This window comes from Triticum dicoccoides, chromosome 4A (assembly GCF_002162155.2).
Source record: "Triticum dicoccoides isolate Atlit2015 ecotype Zavitan chromosome 4A, WEW_v2.0, whole genome shotgun sequence".
NCBI classification, from domain to species: domain Eukaryota; kingdom Viridiplantae; phylum Streptophyta; class Magnoliopsida; order Poales; family Poaceae; genus Triticum; species Triticum dicoccoides.
In genome coordinates this window covers 743,026,024-743,039,802 of record NC_041386.1, presented here as the reverse complement: position 1 = coordinate 743,039,802, position 13,779 = coordinate 743,026,024, and the positions used below count along the sequence as shown (strand labels likewise).

Genomic DNA, 13,779 nt, shown 5'->3' with positions numbered 1-13,779 from the left:
TTCATATTATGTTAGATTTTTTTGTTAGTAGATTTTTTTGTTAGATTTTGTTAGATTTTTTATGATTTTTGTTAGATTAATTAGAAAAAAACTAGTTAGAAAAATGAAACTACTTTATTTTTAGAAAAAAACTAGTTAGAAAAATACTAGTTAGAAAAATGAAAAAAATAAGAAGAGAAAGTGTTTAATATAATTAGTTGTTGAACTAGCTAGTTGATTTAATAAACTACTTTATTTTACTATATATAGATGTAGTTTGTTTTTAGTAAGTACTACTTTATTTGTTTATAGTAAGTGTTTAGTAGTTGAACTAGCTAGTTGATTTAATTAATAAAATTACTTTATTTAACTATATATAGAAGTAGTTCCCGCATCGACGTCGGCGATGCCTATCCCGCATCCTCGTTGTCGTCGACTCGGCGGTGGAGGCTTGCTTGATCAGGGCCATGTTCGGGACTGGGCTCCGCCGGGCTGGTATTGGGAGGTGCTACCCTCCGGGGGACGTAGGTTGGTGAGGAGGCAGCCCATTGTTGACCCGATCCTTGTTTGGTGGCGGTCGCGTGGGCCAGTGACGATGCCGAGGCTTCCGGACACCGCGGAGGTGGTACGTCACCGTGTCAGCGAGGAGGACGAGCACGTCCGTCACTACATGGTTGCATTGGAGGGCAGGTTCGATAATACCTGACAGGTTCTTCAGGGATCTCACTGGAGCTATGATCCTGTGATGGTTCCTTGTCTTTGGGTGTCCACCGCCCGCGTCGATACCCGTCGGGCGCTACGGTTCTAGTTGTAGTGATGCTATATTAGTGATAATATTCGACGATGTACGGACACCAAGAGATGATGTACTTTTGCTTATAATTATTGAATGCATGCTAATTTGAATACTACTTTATATTATTGTATGATTTGGTTTTGCTTATTTTATGATTTGGTTTTGTTTATTGAATGCTCATATTGGATAAGTTCTCCTTCATTCCCGTGTGTTAGACAATTTGATGTAATAATGCACTCGGGAATGAAAGGAGGAGCTACGTACATCACCGATAGTCAACCCGTGATTAATAATCTAGTTTAATATTTAAATTATGAACATAGGCCGGAAATGTCATACTCGGACGACGAAAACCGCCCGGGGGAGTGCGACTGGTGCCACGATGACCGAGGTATCTGCGACAGGTTCATTGAGCTGGACGAAGATCGTCGCTTCAGCATTAAGCTCGAGGAGACCTTCGATGTTCATACGGTACGCAACCAACGACAATAGTTTTTTCGTAATTACTCATGACTTCAACTATTTTAATCATGACAATATTTTTCATCTTTTCCAATTCGACTAGCTTATCCCATGCTTTGCAAGACGCTATGTCTTGGAGAGGATGGGTTTTGAAGACCATGAAAGTTTCGAAACCAAAAAAATTATCCTAAGTACCCATCATGGTGTGGATTTTCAAGTAAAGCTGTACAATGCTCAGAGTGTAACCCATTTTGGTTGCAAAAATTGGGAAGCACTTTGCAAGATGTATGGTCTTGATGAGGGTATGTTTGTCACCATGGATCTTGGTGATCCTACAATCGAGCAAGAGAGACCTTCGATTTGGGTCCTTGTGGATACACCTCCAATTCTTCCCCCATGTGAGCTTAACATAGTTATTAAGTAATTTATATTGTTTATTTCAAAATAGTTGACAACTTATCTCCATTGACAACTTATTTTCATTCTTCAAAGAATGTGCGGAAGATGGTAGACAGAACCTACTACACCGAAGGCTCCGAATTAACTTATCAGGAGAAAACTCATCTGGTCGCATTTTGTACTGATCTTGAGAATTACAATATCTACAATCAAACTCCTCAACATTATGGTCAATACGTGCCACTAGTGCACGTGTTGAACTACAGTAACTACCATGGAGATACCCTGGTAAGATTTTTTTACTATTACGACATCCGTGATCTTTTTGCACACTTCTAAAACTAGTACATCATTGCTAACTACGAAGTTATTACTATGTTTTTCAACAGATAATCCCGAATGATTGTGTGCCTCATCTGATGTATACGCACGGTAGCCTTCATGTTTTGAACATACAACCAGGTCGTCCTACGAATCTCAACTGTCCATACCGGGTTTCTAAAAGAAGTGGAGACATAACAATCAAAGAATGAAAAAAAAATGTATGGACAGTCGTAAGGAGCTTCTTGGAAGCAACAAGCAGCGAAGGGCAAGAATTGGAGACAGGATGATCGCCATTCTTCATAATGGAGAGTCAGGATCTATATTGTTTTATGCTATTTTACCTTAATGGTGTTTAGGTCCTACCCGATACTGATGATCATGTGCTAAGAACAATTACGTAGGGTTGGGTTTGATGACTATGAGGATGATTGTATGACTTATTATTAATAACGAGTAGAAGTTGTATGATGATGCATAGGACTTGTTATTATATATGATGATGTATGATATTGCGCATGCATGAGCATGTTATATCAGCGGGTGAAATGAACATAGTAGCAGCGTTGATATAAGAGAGAACTCTCTATTAGCTAGCTAATAACAACCTAAAAATAACCCCCAAAACCCCTAAAGCAGCCACATTGGTAAAAAAATGAACTTTTGGTCCCGGTTGGAGCCACCAACTGGGACCAAAGCCCCCCTTGACTGGGCTCGGCGGACCGGCCACGTGGAGGCCCATCTGTCCCGGTTCGTGTTTGAACCGGGACTAATGGGTGGAGGTATTAGTAACGACCCATTAGTCCCGGTTCATGAACCGGGACTAAAGGCCCTTACGAACCGGGACTAATGGGTGTTTTCCTACTAGTGAAGGGTGATATTTTCTCTTTACCATATACAACGGATATGGAAAACACATTTTATATGTATCATCAGGATTGCACTACACATACTACAAAGCCCGTAGCATATGTTGCGTGCAAGATAGTTTTTCAAAATGTCTTCTATATGACAAAATTGGCATCCTCATCTTGGTCATCCAGATATTGGGTTGAAACCGAAAAATATCAACAATTTCATTTGTTTATAATTATTATGATGCTAAATTCTAACAATATTTGTATTTTATGTGTACCACATGTGAAACAGGGACGCTAATTTTAAGGCTCGCGCACCTTGAAGTCTACGTTGAACCACTCAGACTCCTTGAATGCATTAAGTCGAGGTAAGTGTCTCTTCCCAGCCATTGACTAGACTATTCAGGTCTTCCATGGTTCTAAAAAACACATCTACATGATGGTATTAAGTATGCTTTATCCACACAAAAGCATTGGCTCATTATCCTAAACATAGATTTCAATCAAAATCGAATGGACAACTTGGCATAATTATCCTTGCGTGCCTTCATTGTGGCCGTCGAGGTTTATCACTATGTCCTATATGTCTCGACTCAATGGTTTGGTAGAATGCTTTATTCAAGTAATTAAGCTCATCACATGATCTTTACCTCACAATTGCAACTTACCAAGAGTCATGCAGTTTTAAATGCCCATAACTAAACTTCATAACATTATTAGCTTCTATCTTGGATACGTTGAAATCTATCTTGGATACAAGTAAGCAAATTTTCAAGGAGACTCAAGTGGGTAATCATCCACGACAAGTGTTCCAATTAACTAGTACTGCAAAAAAAATATCGTGACAACTTTCTACTATTTAATAAAGATACAAAAAAAGTCAATCATCCACGACATAGGAGACCACACATGACTGACTAGGGGGAGCTCGCAATCCCGGCACCGCCGCACAAGCCGAGTAGGGCCACACGTTGCACTGCAGTCGTGACAGCAAATTATTCTATTTCTGTTTTTGTTGCTAACACTACTAACAACTTAGCAATCATCAATAGGAAAGCAAAACGAACGTTCTGAGACAGAAAGGCAAAGCTGCCCACAATGTTGTAATTGATCTCTATCTCAAATTTACACGATTGAGTCATCCTATATTCATATGCACCATTCGTGCATGTCGTGATGCTTCCAGAAAAATACAAACATGCATCAGCCTGAAACTAATGTGCAAATTCCAAAGCTAGTACTCTACTAGATAACAGAACAAGCAGAGTCCCATAAAGGCTATGCCTACTATGAAACTCTAAACAATGAAGATACGGAACAAACAATCAACTGAACAGTGGCAAATACAAGAGTTCAAAAGTATTATCATACACAAATAGTCAGCACAACATCTGAACAGTAGCAAATACAGGAGTTCAAAAGTATTATCATACACACATAGACAATTACGAATCATCAATATCCATTACATTAACTTCAAGGAAATAATTCAGCCTAATATGCTGCTTCATGCTTCTTTCGAGTTCTTTCTACTCAATTTGTAGTTCCCTTTCTGGCCCAGCTTTTCCACGTAATGACGGCAAACACATACACCTGATCATATGTCTGGTCAATCAGGCGGAAATAAGCAATCCTCCCTACTTTCTTGAAGAACAAGATGCAGAACACCACTCAGAGACCCAGAATAAATCCCAGAGTGAGTCCAAAATAAAAGTTCATTGGCTCAAAGGAATGTTCATTCCTTTTTTGATCATCTCGCCTTGTTACATTCTTTCCTGGGCAACTGTTTGGAAGAGGAGGGCCACAAAGACCACTGTTTCCACTATACATGGAAGGTTCCTTTGTGTAGAGGGTGTCAAGCTGACGACCTGATGGTATTCTCCCTATGAGATTGTTATCAGACAAGTCCAAGTAGCTCAAATAGGTTATATCTGACAGGCTCGAAGGGATCCCACTAGAAAGCATGTTCCTTGAGAGGTCAAGTGATTCCAATGCCTGCAAGTCCCCAAGCTTATTTGGAATTTTCCCACTCAATTGGTTCCACGATAGATTCAAGTTTATCAATGCATCAAGAGCAGCTATTTCTTTTGGTATTCCCCCAGTTAATTTGTTGAAAGATAAGTCAATGCTCACCATATCCAAAATTGCAATACCGTAATCAAGTTCACGTCCCTTGAAGACCATAGAGGAGAAATAATATGTATGGACACTATCTGAGTAAACGTCATAACACATGTCAAGCTTAGAATCCTTCACATACTTTTTTGTCCTGGCCATCACATTTGACAGATGGCGTGGTATGGCACCTAATAAGCCATTGCCTGCTAGGTTCAGATGTTGAAGGGAACTAAAATTTGAGATGGTACCTGGGATTTCTCCGTAAAACATATTTTGTTTTAGCTGCAGAAATCGTAATTAAACCAAATCTCCAATCCATAATGGCAACCTTCCAGAAAAACTATTACGAGAGAGATCTAGAGACATCAATTGTCTCGAAGTTTTTAGAAACAAGGGAAGTTGCCAGAGAATCTATTGTTACTCAACATGAGAAAGTTAATCCTCTTCATCCCAAGACACTGAGGTAGTTGTCCCTCAAAAAGATTGATGTTTAAGTCCAATGATTCCAAGTATTCCGCTTTGCAGAGAGATTCGGGAATACGACCAATTATTTTATTGGAGATCAGTTCTAATGAAATCAAATCTGGAGTCCCAATGTTTGATGGCAAATTTCCAGATAATGAGTTTTCAGACATGTCAAGGGTGGTAATATTTCTTGGTAAGTTCGGTATTTCACCAGTTTGTTTATTTGAACTGATAAAGAAATATTGCAGTGACATGAATTCCATGTTTCTTGGCAATCTGCCATGGATTTCATTGTTGGAAATGTCCAGATATGTGACCTTTGCAAATGTAGTGCTAAACCAGTCAGGAAGCCTATCAACTATACATGTGCTTGATATATCCATCAAGAGAATGTCCACTTGGAACGGAATCCATGCATGCAGCAAAGGGCCTAGTTGGCAAGAGCCAAGATATGTGTGTTCTATACTAAAGGGTGGTATCCAATTGGGACCGACTGTAATTCTCAAGGAATTCCTAGTTAAATCCAGATTCTTTAACCTCCTTAGACTTGTAAAATGTTCTTCAGTGAAGTTACCATTCAAGTTGTTGCATCTGAGATCCATCATGGTCAAATTGCCGAGCATACCAATCTCAAATGGCACAGGTCCCCTCAAATTGTCCTCTCTAAGCTGCAATATGGTCAAATTACCGAGCATACCGATCTCAGATGGTGTAGGTCCATTGAGATAATTGGAAGAGAGATCAAGTTTGCTTAAACTAGAGAGCAGCCCAACCCCTCGTGGTATACCTCCTATTAGGTTGTTCTTAGAGATGTCAAGAACAGATAAGCTAGTCAAGTGTGTTGTCCAATCCGGCATGATTCCGGTAATATTGTTGCCACTCATATGCAACTCCTGCAGTTTATTGGAAGGACACTCGGGCATCCTCCCTATAATATCCTATATATTTCCATCAATTTGGCAAGAAGAAAGGTCTAGGATTCTTAGATTGCATAGTTTTCTGAAGGTTGTAGTCATCATCCCCATGTTAGGATTAGATGACAAATCAAGGACTTGGAGGGATCTCATATGTGCCAGTGCATCAGGAGCCTGGCCATACAGTTGAGTGGCGGCAAGGTAGACATGCTGGAGGCCTGTCAAATTCCAAAACCAACTTCGTGCCATTGGGTGGGCAAAGATGTTGCCGGAGAGATCAAGTCTCTCGATCTTGGTAAGGTTAATATGTGGGAATGATTGGTTTGCAGTTGAAACATAGCAAGAACGTAGATCGAGGGCCTCCAAAGAAGAAATCATGTTGACAACATAAGGCCAATTAACTATTGTGCTGAGGTCTACCCAATTCGTTCCAAGATACTACAAATTAGGGATGCACACTACCCATGAAAAATGTCTCTTGAGTACATTCTTTTTCTGCAATATAGGCATGAGAGGTCGAGATGCTGCAAGTTTGAGAGGTTGCCGAGGTGAGGGGGCACTCTGCCAGAAAATGGTATGCCGGAGAGGTTGAGATACCTCAACCTCGTCAAAGATCCCAAGAACTCTGGCATACTGCCACTTGAGCCCTCGAGGGAATTCATGCTAAGATCAAGGTGCACAAGACGATATATGGAGAGCAAATAATTACTTACCTCGCCAACCAAAGACGTGTAAGATTAGGTTGTCCTCATTGAAAGTTTCCGTGATCACACTCCAACTACGAAGATGAAGCCTAAGGACATGGCCGGTGCTACTGATGTGGAAGCAACCCTCTTCCTTGACCTACAAGATGTCTGTGTTGACTCATTTGTTGTTGGAGGAGCTGTTGGTGAAGGTGCAGAGGCAGCAGGTACCCTTGGTGGTCTTTGTGCAGTTGTAGTTAGCTCTATTTTCCTACACAAGAAGATTAGTTAGCTCTATTTTACTACAAATGAAATGAATGTAACAATGCAATGAATGGAACTGAAGGACCTACCTGGTGCTTGTTCATCCTCATCTAGAACTTAGGTTTAAATCCATGTTCAATGTAGTGTAATCTTAAGTGTTACTACTGAATACCATTTTACTCATGGCAAATGTAAAGACTAGGTAGAGAACAATACCTTCTGCCTGTCAGACATAATTGTGTATTTGCCAAACTTATTGCCAGTTCCAATGATTGTTCTCAACTGTGTGAGAAACCATGTCCAGCTGTCTGTCTCTTCCTTATCAACAACACCAAAATCTATTGGGAAGATGTTATTGTTGCCATCCCTCCCTGTAGCTGCCAATATCTGCTTACCAGTGCTTAGCTTGATGAAGCAACCATCCAGACCTGCTAACATGGTCACATGAGTGCCTAATTACATCAATGTGAAAAATATTACATACATTTGTGTCTGAATACTTACCTATAAATGGTCTGCATCCATTCAGAAAACCCTCCTTGCATGCAAACAAGCAGTAAAATATATAGTGAAACCTTGGGGTAGGAGCTGGGTTTAGTGGGTCCTCATGTGTTGTTACTATGCACCTACTTCCAGGGTTAGTATCTAGCACACACTGCAGGTAGTCCCTTATTCTGTGATACTGGAGTTTGTGATCTCCTTACACAACCTCAACTGCTTGCTTCCTTGCCCTATATGCCAATCTTTTAGGCACATGGACACCATACTTCTTCTTTGTGTATGACATAATTGTGTCAACACTAGCCCCAGGGTTGGATCTGACTGTATCCTCACAAACCTTAGCAACCCAACTGACTTTCACCTTTGTGTTCTCTCCACTTGCTCCACAAGTGTGATCCAGGTTCATCTTCTTGATACTGAAAGTTGCCTCATGAGCCATCCTAGAGGCAACTATGTAAAAATCACAACCATGTTTTCTCTCAGAGCACCAAGCGATAACCCTAGTTGGTTCATTTCTGTGATTCTCATAATTCCTAAGAGTCCTCACATGAAAATTTCTAAGTGCTTCTCTGAACTGAACTACATTTTCAAAGCACAAATGCATTGCAAACTGCTCATGTGCATCAGGCCTAGATGGATCATACCATCTCCTCTCCTTCTTCTGCTTCTTCCTACTCTTCCTTCCAGAAGGCAGCCTTGGAGCATCCTCTTCATCACTTAGGGCAAAATCGCCTGGAAAACAGTACTCATCAGCTTCAGGGACATAATCTTCAAACTTGATGTGCTCAGGCTCATTATGAGACTTGCTAGTTGTGCCAGGTTTTCTAACTGGCTTAAGCTTTTTGGCTCCTTTTGTAGTTAGAGCAGCAGGATCCTCTACTTGTTCATCTTCATAAACAATTTGTTCTTCCTGCAAAAACTCAGAAGGTTTTGAGTTTGCTCCACAAAAGTGCTCTGCAGTATCAGTGCCAGCCTCATCTTCACCCCTGCACCAAGCTTTGTAAGAAATTTCCTGCCCTCTGTAATCACCCCTAAAGAACTCAAAATCTGAAGATGATTTGTCATCTTCAACTTCATCTTCTTCTTCTGGTACATCTTCATCATCTTCTTCTTCGTCTACTTCTTCTTCTACATCTTCTTCTTCCACAACTGTTTTCCCCTTGTTCAAATTGCTGCTTTGCTGTGTGTTCAGGTAGGGATCATCAAGAGTTACAGCTGGCAAACTAGCATTAGAGGCAGGGTTCAGGGACATAATATTCAAACTTGATGTGCTCAGGCTCATTATGAGACTTGCTAGTTGGGCCAGGTTTTCTAACTGGCTTAAGCTTTTTGGCTCCTTTTGTAGTTAGAGCAGTAGGATCCTCTACTTGTTCATCTTCATAAACAATTTGTTCTTCCTGCAAAAACTCAGGAGGTTCTGAGTTTGCTCCACAAAAGTGCTCTGCAGTATCAGTGCCAGCCTCATCTTCACCCCTACACCAAGCTTTGTAAGAAATTTCCTGACCTCTGTAATCACCCCTAAAGAACTCAAAATCTGAAGATGATTTGTCATCTTCAACTTCATCTTCTTCTTCTGGTACATCTTCATCATCTTCTTCTTCGTCTGCTTCTTCTTCTACATCTTCTTCTTCCACAACTGTTTTCCCCTTGTTCAAATTGTTGCTTTGTTGTGTGCTCAGGTAGGGATCATCAGGGGTTACAGCTGGCAAACTAGCATTAGAGGTAGGGTACAGAACACCTTCTTGTGAAACTCTGTAAACAATAGGTTCACCAACACGATCAATGGGGATCTGTTCCTCAAGCATTATGTGATCCATATTAACATCTGCTGGGCTTGGATCAGTAGCTTTTCTGGCAGTGATGTTCAATACCTTCTTATCAACAAATAAGTCAAGCATTTCCTCTAATGCCTCCTCACTATCCAGGGCCTCCACCCCCTCCAGCCCCTTTCCCTCTTCCTTTACCTAAGTCAGAAAAGCATCCATTCCATAGCCCTCCAACTCAACCAATGCTAATATGGTCAGTTAACTGATATCTGAAGAAAGTGAATACTTTCTCTCCATATTATCTGTTCCTTGAAAATGTAGCCTCATGTCCCAAGTCTCATCATCTAAGCTGTAGGATTAAATTGACAAACAATTAGTCTTTAAGTCATTAAAACTTAAAACAATGACCAAATGCATTGAATGTTACTGAACTTTCTTCTAATTACAATGAATGCACTAACCAAATGCACTTTCTTCTACAGTGACATAATCAATAAAATACAATACCATGCCAAGAACAAACAAGTACTAATCCTAGTTCTAATTTGAACTAAAGGTATCAAGGGCCATAAATTTCTTACCTCACCCCACCAAAGGACGACACCTAGCTGTGGCCGTCATCTGGATCCGCGTGGATGCACTTCGCCACTGCCCTAGCCGCGCGGATTGCCGGATCTGAGCTCGCCGGATCTACCTGAGCCGCGGGCAGTGATGGCTGCTACGACCGCTGCGCCGGGAAGCTCGAGCTGCCTAGCCATTTGTCCACCTCTGAATGTCCACCGCCCTCCTGGCCAGTGACCCCTTGGCTCAATAACTCGCCGCCGACGGCATTTGGCTGCGCCGCCGCCATCGCCAACCTAGGTCACTGCAGGGGAGAGGAGGGGGAGACTGAGTGAGAGTGCGGCCCGACCGCCTACTTTGGTTCCGACCGGACCGGCCGGGCTAACAGCCGTCAACGGCTGCGCCGTGAGCGCGCGTGGCCAGGTGGCCTGACCGGTGGGCCCAGCACGTCAGGAAAACAGTTAAATCGCAAGTCACTGCGAGTTTGGGTTTTTTGAAACAGCCGACCGCTCGTTTGGTAGTTTTCTGAGAAAAATTAAAAAGTGATAGTTTTTTGGAACCCTAGCTTGTAAACTAGTAGTTTTATGCTATTTACTCCTCTCTCTCCGTGTGTGACTGTATTATATATGCTGAATTGCAGGGATGTTCAGAAAGCAAGAAGAAATAACTACTGGACACACAAGCCGAGTGTCACACTCGTCATGCAGGACACGTGGCACGATCTGTAAAGTGCAGGACCAAGTAGCACAATACGCACACGGCTTACAAATATGCCGTGCCGTGCACGTCCTATGAGTCTCTCGGCTTATATGCTGGACACGTGGCACCTTCTGGTTGACCCCTGGCTGAAATGAAAGCCGAGCGGTGACACTCGGCTTACCCTATGTTGGGCACATCCTATTCGGTGCTCGACTTGTATGGTGGACATGTGGCTTATATGGTTATTATTTAAAGTAGTGTATATATGATCTCGGAGTTAAATGGTTCTTCAGGCAAGAGAGTCCACATCTCCTCACTGAGTCACTGTTCCATCCCCCCTAGCCGGAGTTGAAGACTCACAAGTAGTATTATCTCCTAGTTGAACTCTTTCAAGATCCTTGCACATGCCAACACTGGTTGCAGTTGTCACTGCTCTGCTCCTGGTGATGGCAATAACCCAAGGCATCAGGATGGATGCAGAGAGCAAGGCAGCACTCATCAGGTGAATTGGAGGAGGCCATTACTAAGGCTATCACTGACTCGTTGAGGACATTCAGATAAAAGAAACTAGTAGTAGAACATGGTGCCCGAGTTTAATAAACCTTAACCTAACCCAGTTGCGAGAGATACGTCAGCCTGTCATCTACCACTGACATATCTCTCGCAACTGGGTTAGGTTAAGGTTTATTCATATTAATATTATATATAATGGGTCAGTACAGCCCGAGTTTAAAATAGATGACAGTCCTAGGTGGTGGTGTTGTGCATATATACGCTGAGGTATTCCTAAAAAAACGCTGAGTACGCACGGGTCCAAAGTGGCCTGGTGGATGTTGGTTGTTTTTCTGTTGACAACAGTTCGTGGCGTTTCCCTAAAACACCCAGAACGATCAATTGAGGCGAAATACTAAAATGCCGCTGATTGAAAGATTTTCGAGGCATAATCGGGAAACGCCTCGGTTGACCATTGCCTTCGCTACCATTTCTAGTGTTTTCCCAAAACACCACAACAAACATTTTAAGGCATTATTCACTCCTTTAGAGGCATTTTAGAATGCTTTCAAATATCAACCGTGGTGTAGTGCAAGGAACAAGAACTTGAGTATTTTTACTGAAAGTTCAGTGTGATAAGCCACACCAAGGAAATCATTTGTTGGGTAGCCAACTTACAACCGACGCTTAACAAGAATCTCATAGTCATAGCAAACATAGGACAATACTCTCATAGCAAACAGAGGATAAGACGCTCATATAGAATTTGGATAACACTCTCAATGACAACAAACAACAAAAGATAAAACTAAACGCCCATGCTTCACCGGCTTGCCAGGGATTCAAATTACCGCATCACCACCTCCTGCCTCACACAACACCAGCCAGGGCTAAAAGAAGCAAATAAAGGAGTCAGCAGTACGATGAGAAATTCGTCGAGCAACTTAAGCAAAATTTCTCAAGGTAAACTTAACATGTGTTGTTGAAACAAACTAGCACATCAAGCAACATGCACATGGGAATCGATCATATATAAAGTGTTAAAGTAAACATATATACCTGCAGGTGGAGAGTTGAAGCTCGTGTAGAGAAAGAGGTTCCCAAGTAATTCCCAATTGAGGCCATAATGCTCACTCGACAACTTGTTCCAGCTCGGCGACATGAGATCCATCATAAAGACACCAAGATCTGTGAGCGCAATGATAAAGTCGGTGTCCTCCACACATCCAACAACCCACACTGGTGGGAATTGGTTCATGGGATCGGACATGGGAAGAATCATCTTGAGCTCCATTTCTCTCAGTCGGCTCCACGAGACTCCTCCAGTGGGATTCACCTCCATCGACCACACGATGCATAAGTCCGGTATGTCCTGGTGGACGACCCCCAGCCTGCCATGGGGCATGGAAAGGAGGAGAGGGTTGTGCTCAATACCCACTGCTGCTGGCAGATCAATAACTGATAGGCGATCCTGACCCAAGTCGTACTCGAGAATACCAACGCCTGGATGCCGATCAAGGAGGAAGTACAACGCAAAAAAAAGGAGGAAGTACAACGCTTGTCCCACCTTGACACTAGGCCTGTCCATGATGCCGCAATCAGTTCCAAATCCTTTGACATAATGGAGTGCGGTCCTCCACCGACTGGTCTCTGAAGAGTAAACGGAAAGGCACAGGGGAATCTCAACTCCGTCAGGCCTTGTTCGGTTAGGCAGAGTTTGGAGAGGTTTGAAAGGGATTGGAGGGGATTAAATCCCTTGCAAGTCAAAATCCTTGTCAAACCTCTCCAATCCCCTCCAATCCCTGTGGCGAGGGGATTAAACGAACAGGGCCTCAGGAGTATCTATCCCCTTGCGGGACAAGAACCTCACGATTAAAACCACAAAAAAGGCCCCAAGTTGCAGGCAGCGTGGTTGCAGCCCTCGGCTGCACAGAGCACCGCGGCCACCGAATAGCAATCGGTGTGAAAAACGTCAGGCATGGGCACCTCTGTCCGCCTCCCAGACACCGGGTCCCACACGACCATCAAGTTTTGCTTCTTCTTCTCTTCTTCCTCCCCCTCATATTCCTCGTCCTCCTCATACGGAGGCTCAAAAAGAACGCGACCATGCCGGCAGTCGAGCGCCGGACCCAGACGGCCGCCACCCTCGGGGTTGCGGGGGCAGAAGTTTTTGGTGGGGACGAAGGGCCCAATATTGCTCACCCAGTTTTCCAGGTAGCCCAGGATGGGAGGTGTTTTGTGCAAGGTGCGGTAGCGGCTGCGGAAGCCGCCGCCAGAGAGGAGGTGACACCAGGGCTTGCAGGCAAGGGAGGCATGGATGAGACCTGCGGGCTCGTCCAGCAGAATGCGGATCAGGATCTCCTTCATGATGTCTTCCATCTCCCACAGCTCCCGCACCGCCATGGTCCGTGCTTGTGCTTGTGGACGGTGGTGTGCTTCTGCTTGTGCTAGTGGAGATGGTGTGCGCTTATGCTTCGCATCATGTTTATATATATAGAACTA

The 13,779-nt window shown here is 43.0% G+C and overlaps 1 pseudogene; it reads right to left on the bottom strand.

Annotated features, from left to right (window-relative positions):
* Nucleotides 1-4,347: 4,347 nt before the first annotated feature.
* LOC119284392 lies at nucleotides 4,348-7,039 on the bottom strand (annotated as a pseudogene).
* Between the last annotated feature and the right edge of the window lie 6,740 nt (nucleotides 7,040-13,779).